Consider the following 6,866-nt stretch of genomic DNA (forward strand, 5'->3'; position numbering starts at 1 on the left):
ATTCTGTTTTGAAGCTGAAAATGAATTGCAGTTGTCATTAAATGTGGGTGTTTACAGATGTTATTAATTGACAAAATAGTACACTGTTCTCAGAAGGAGAATGCTTCATTTATACTCTAGAGAGCTGAAAGCTACCCTAAGAAGGAGAGAAGAGCACTTAGAAGCTTTTGAGACATGAAGAACATGGCACATGGACATTATCTGTTTCTTGCCTTTTTTGTTGATAACCTGCAATAGTTTTTATGCGTTTCAAATGTCTTTTATCAAGTTTCACCAATAACTTTGGCAGCCAAAACATCGTTCTAATCCTTCTGTTTTTATCATACCTCTTATGAAATCTTGAAAACTGGCAATATTCAAGGTAGATAAGATGAACAGCATCCAAAAGCTCCTACACCCTCTGTTCCCCTTCTAATTCTGCTAGAGGCCTAATCCACGGAGTCACAGACTCACAGAGGCACAAAATTTCCATCAGCTTTCATTAACTCAGTAGGAGATTCAAACTCCATCCGTTTTTCAGGATCAGGAAAATAATTTTCATCAGAAATATTTTATGTAAAATATATCTGCTCTGAAAGAATCTTTCCTATTTAAGAAGTATTTTCTCCAAAATTTTTTTAACTGCATTGCATCAGTGGAAATCAGACATAAATCAGTTTTAAATAATGATAGGAAACTGAAGACAGGCCTGACCTGTAATTATATTGCTCCTTCCAAAATAATCTGAATCTTAATAACACACAATTGACTGTTATCTTTCAGGAATCAAAATACTGGTGATTAAGATAGACATTCCAATTAAACAACTATGTATGTAGATTATGGTAGGTAATAAAAAATGGGCAAAGTACAGAATGAACAATGCCTATGTTTAATTTTCAAATTAACCTGTTAAAAATTTTCAAAACATTTCTGTAGTTTTAATAGGAAAATGTAGAATGAGTGTTGTGGTCAAACCATTAACTTTTAATTCCCTAGTATGGTATCCTAAGCCAGCATATTTGAGTAGTAATATTACTTATTCTCTATAGATTTCAGTAGCACCAAATAGCATTACTGTGACAAAAACATATACCAAGACATCCCTCACAATTTTTTCTAATATGTGTTTTTGTTGTGTCTTACTACTTTTTGAAAGACAAATACAAAGGCAAAAAGTGGTCTATGTAAAAATAACCAAATGAGTAAAAAAAATATGATACTGCAGCTGAGATGTATAGCTCATATCTGCACTGCTTCAGACTGCAGAACCACTTTCCAGCATCATGGTGTTTTATAAATATGTGTTTGACAGCTCAGTAGCAAAGTATATTCCCACTTTGGGTGGAACATTGCAATTCTGCAGGATGTTGATTCATTGTGAGTTAGTCCAGTTGGCAAGTTAATTAATGTCAGTCAAAAAGAAGAGTTATAAATATCTCCATACACTCTGCTCTTCCTTTTGCTGCTTCAGCCCTACTACACATGATGGTTTTGACCCAGGCATGATCGTTAGGTTACCTTGACTTTTGTCTTGCTTAGGTTGATCTTTTGAACAGTTAACCCTTGCTTTAACACAGCAGCTCCTTACTGAAGGACACCTCAAAGCACAGCCCTTTGAGACTCAGCAGGAGCTTACAGGCAGATGGTGAGTGCTTTTGTGCTGAAAAATGCTTGAAAACAATCACACAACAGACTGCTTAAACTAAGATTCCACCTTAGTCACACCATATTTCTTACAGGATTCTTCAAAAATATTTTCCAGACTGGGGGTCTGCTGAAAACTGTCAGGAAATGAGTTTATTGGGTTTGCAAAATGCTGGAAAAGAAATGTGATTGCACCAGAGCAGAGTATTCTTCTCAGATAAGATGGCAGCAGCACAGTGCTTGTAGGGCTGGAGAGGGAGGAGCACTGCAATCATGTTTGTGCAGCAGCACTGCAAACATCTTCTATTTGCATTTGACAGTTTGCAGGTCCTTGATCCATGCAAACATCTGCAGATGACATGTGCATCGTTCTGTGCCCCCAAGAGAGAAGGTACCAGCTGACAGCTCTGTGACTGCACCCCTGAGCTCAGCCAGCTTGGGCTTCGATTCAGCTGAAAGTGACCATTGAAGTCTTCCCACATCCTGTGTGAGAACTCACAGTGAGCTTTTTTAGCTGGGTTCTTTCAACTGAGACTTTCCTCTCCACAAATTGTTTTCTTTCTGGTGCCTCTGTCTTGTTGCAATGGAAAATACCAGGTGCTGCTCATGTCCCTGTAAAACAGCCAGAGACACCTGGGCAAGGGATGAGAGCATGTGGTGAGAAAAACTGGTGCATGGCCCGAGCATTTCCCATCAGGCACCTTCCTGCTCTCTGTTTACTGCTGCAAATCCTCTCCTAGCAAGCCATCTCTGCCCCCACACTGACTTTAGGAGCTCAGGTGTTTATCACAGAGCACAGTGCTTATCACAGAGCACAGCCTCCCACTCTCTGGGCCAAGTTCAGGAAAGACAGGCATTTCAATGCCTCAGCTTAATTACACACATTATTTATTGGCTCCCACATCTTTCCATTAATTGTTATGTCAAAACCTAATTTAACAGTAGTGGAGTGGCGAGGAACAGAGGGCACCCAGGGGCTTAAGGCACTTGCATTTTTTTTCCTAAAATATCCTGAATCATGCTGATATTTTCTCTTCTCTCTAAGGAATTGGAAAATATACACTAAAATCATAACTAAACATTTTGACACATGAAGTCAAGGAGAGTTTTCCATCAGCTTTACATAGCCTGATTGAACCATAGCTGGACAGCTGCTAACAGGGTAAAAAGCTGTCCATGTGTTAATACATTTTCATGACATCCAGATGTGTACATTTACAAGCCCAGGAAAGGGCAGCCTTGCTAGTTTGAGTTGTAATATGTCTTTTCTAAATTGATGGAAATGTTTCTCTTTCTGCTACTCTTTAATATGTGGTAGATCCAGCCACCTGTCAGAAGGATTTCTAGTCCTATACTCCACTGCTTTTTTGAAATATTTATGTCTCATAATAAGTTGGGAACAGCTTATTATCTACAGTCAGAAGAGAAACGTAAGAAGCAGGAACATACAAGTCTAAAGATGAAAATTCCAAGAAAAAGCCTAGATTTCTTCTGAAGGGATCAGCACAGAGCATCTGAAGTCAAATTGTTAGAAATTTGAATAAATGAAGGGTTTCTCTTGCTCTGGTCCTGCAACCCAGCCAGCATTTTATAGGACATTAGATGCATGACCCTCCCACTGGAAAAAATTCAGATTCTTCCATGTCCTGAGGTTAAGATTCTTTCATTTGTACATAGACTGTTGTGTCATTTTTTTTGGTTCCTTACAGGAAGATGAGTCATTAGGAGAAATGAACATGGAGAATGCTTGACACTCTGGCAAGAGGAGGATGGGAATAACAAATATGGGTGAGGACATGGGAGGAGAAGGCAGAAGAGATGACTAGAGTGTTGATACTGCCTGCAACTGACAGCCTCAGAAAAACTAATTAGGGCTGAGGAAGCTGAAGAATTCCATATGAGAAAATGGAGTTTGAATATTAATAGGCTCTCCTCTATTATTTTCCAATTTTAAATCCATTTAAATGGAAGGGGTTTTAAGTTTGGGAAAACATGTTTCATTTATTCTTGTGACATGATGAACAACGCCAGGATTAAAAGATAATGGTTTTTGTAAGGGTCCAAAGCCATGTGTATACTGGGGTTAGCACATGGCTGATGCAAAACTGAAGTTGCGCTTATATCATTCCCTCTTTAAGGGTTTCTATGAAATTTAATGGCTAACCAGGCTCTGTTTCTGAATAAGCTTGGCAATGTCACTCAGTATTTGCCATCAGACAAGGAAAAAGCATTGTACACTATATTTTTCATTTGTTTTGCTATTATGCTGTTTTAAGAATGATTTACCATTGCTTGGCTCTGTGATTCATTTGATTGCTTTCCCTCATTTCAAGATGAATCGCAGTTTTTCATCTGTTTGCTGTCATGTCTCATTTCACTGAAACACACATATTGCGCCTATTGCCATGCAAATAGGTGCTATATAAATAAAATGTATTATTATGATTACCAGAGTAAAAAACCCATAGTCATCTGTTACAGAGCGTGCTCTTTGCCAGACTCAGTGCTCGTGCTCACAGTCCCTTTCCCTCCTTCTGCTGGCAGAGCTCTGGTGAGACGGCGTTTCTGAGCCCTGCCGGCTGGGAGGCGTCAGGAGGACCAAAGGAAATGGGAGTAACGGGGTAGATTTATCACTGATACTTCCACAGAATCACAACCTGCTTTCCTGAGGCACAAAACAGAGATGAGAATACAGCTGTGAGTTTTGAGCTCATCAGACCTCAGGGAATGGAGATGGCAGTTGAGCGTTTGGGTGAGAAGCCTCCCAGGAGCACCCGTAGTCACAGTCTGACAACTGTATTCCCTCGTCTCTCTCCTGCACTTACCTGCTGGTTGCTCTCCTGCCTCAGCTGCCTCCCTGAGGAGTAAAAGCAGCAAGTGCAGAAACACAAAAAGCATCCCCACCATCTGCCTTTGCCCAGCTTTTCTTCTGTCAGGCAGTGCGTAGAGGAGCACACGTGGTGGTATGGGAAGCAATTCTGGGGTGGGTACAGCTTGACAGGGCTATAGGTCCTCCCAGTCTTACTAACAGCACTGCTGTAATGCTGTGAGGGTGTTTGTTTGAGTGTTTGAATTGTAAACTGAACTCCTGGAGATATGAATGTGACAGCCAGCCATCTCTAGCTTTGCTCAGAAGGATGAGGATGCCTGACATGTTCACTTCAGAATGACATCTGCTTGCAGATAAGAAACCTCAAGGAATGCATTTTGGAGTGCTGTCTGCATGGGTGTGTTGGGGGGGAGGAGGAAGAGATCTTACTTACATTCTATTAATCAAGTCATTCTGCTATAAACCAGAATATATTTTTGTGCTAAATTAGGCCAAAAAAATTAAATGTGTTTCCTGGATGCCTGGGTGGAAAGGGCTGATCTGTATCAGCTCCAAACACCCAGTGATTCATTACATTCTCTGGACTCCTGAGAGAGCCTAGTTAGCCTGCCTTGGTTACATCTTGCTGCTGCTGCCACTTTCTCTGCTGGCATGTAATGTACCTACAGGCACTAGATTTACTAATTACTTGTGTTCTTACTGCAAGCCAAGACTGGCCATATTTTATAATGCTCCTAAGGGAATGAATATATTCGGCCTGTTGAAGCTGAATGCTCTCTGGATTCTTAAAGGTTTTCTTATCATTTATCCCAGCCACCAGCTGGGGTGTCTTGCAATCTGCTTCTATTGGATTTTTGATGACTACATGCAGGGACCATACCAGGGAGCTTGCACTTACATTACAGGGAGAGAAAGAAAAGCCTGGGCAAGAAAGAAAAGATGTAGGGTGCAGAGTGAAGGAAACTGCCAGACTGCAGTAGCTCTCCATGACATGGAAATGTTATTGTAAGGTTTAGGACAGGACACATAGGGGATTTTAAAGGATTTTTATTGTACTGGGCAAGGGAGCATGGAAGGCAGGGCAGCAGCATAAGGAGACAGATTTCATGTGATACAGTCTAAGGGGAATTGTTGACTCTGAAAGAGGAATTAGGAGCAGGCAGGGCAAGAGGTGGCTGAGGTATCTGGAAAAAAGCACAGCTTGGGATCAGAGACTGCAATGTATGTATGCAGTGCCCTTTAACCTTGACCTATAGAAACATACTCCACACCACAGTCTCCCCTTTCCTTGCAGGACTCTAACAGCTGCTGGTGGCTCTGTCAGGCAGAGAGAAAACTATCCTGAGTCCTGGCTGTTGGATCACATGTCATGTCAGCAGCAGTGGCACCCAGTAACATGCAACGTGTTTGCAGAGTGAAAGCAATGCAGGGAACTCTCTTGAGTGTATTGGAGGCTGACAAGATGTGCATGGTGCAGATAAATCAGGAGACAAATGACCTCAAATACCTTTGAGGTGGTGCAAAGGGGCTTGGGGAGCTGCACACCTGATGTGGGCCTGAAGAAAGCTGAGCCCACGAGGCGCTGCAGTGTGGACACGGCTGTGTGAAGCCAATTGGCAGGGTGAACTTGGGCACCTGTGCTCACTGCTCCAGCACCTTGGCTGAGTCACTCCCCACTGAGCTGCTCTCCCTGCTGAGGCTGGCAGGCAGCAGAGCTGGGAATTGGGTAAGAAACAACCCAGCTTCTTTAGAATTTGGTCAGGATGTTGGTATTGCCTCCGTTCTCCACCCTAACACCTCTGCAGCTCCAGGGTGGCAAATTACCAGGGCTGAGATCCTGTGCTTTTGGGTGCATTTCTGTTCTGGCATCTGCTGAATCCTTGAAGAAACATCTCATGATAAGCTGCAGCAGAAATATTAGTGTATTTTTAATAGTGACAGTTTTATATTACCTAGCTGGCAAGTCATCCAAAACCACTTCTGTATTTGTGCAGGAGGGTCAGAGAAGAAAGCTGTCTGCTGACTTCCTTGACATCTCTGTTCTTAGTTAACATGTCCCAGAGTCCCCTCATGTCAGCCTGGTTTCCACAAGTGATCCTCTTTTAAATCCAGCTTTTCATAGCCACTCTCAAGGGTTGTTCTAACTCCAGTGGTTAACTTGTACCAGCTCCACAGCACCTGCTGCACCTTCAACCTTCCCCAACTCCGTGCTGTGCCTCCCAGAAATCAGGGGACAGTGACTTTTCGCTGGCAGTCTCTGCTCAGCAAGGAAGGGGCATCCCCAGGGATGCCTGTCTTGCTGGAGTGGTGCTTGACTCATGCCAGGAGCATTCTGCAAATGTACTGAATTTCACTGATTTGCCAAAGGAGAACAGTAGAAATAGTTGTGAACTCATTCTAATAAAAAGCT

This window comes from Fringilla coelebs (genome assembly GCF_963513975.1).
Source record: "Fringilla coelebs genome assembly, chromosome: 1".
Taxonomy (NCBI): Eukaryota; Metazoa; Chordata; class Aves; order Passeriformes; family Fringillidae; genus Fringilla; species Fringilla coelebs.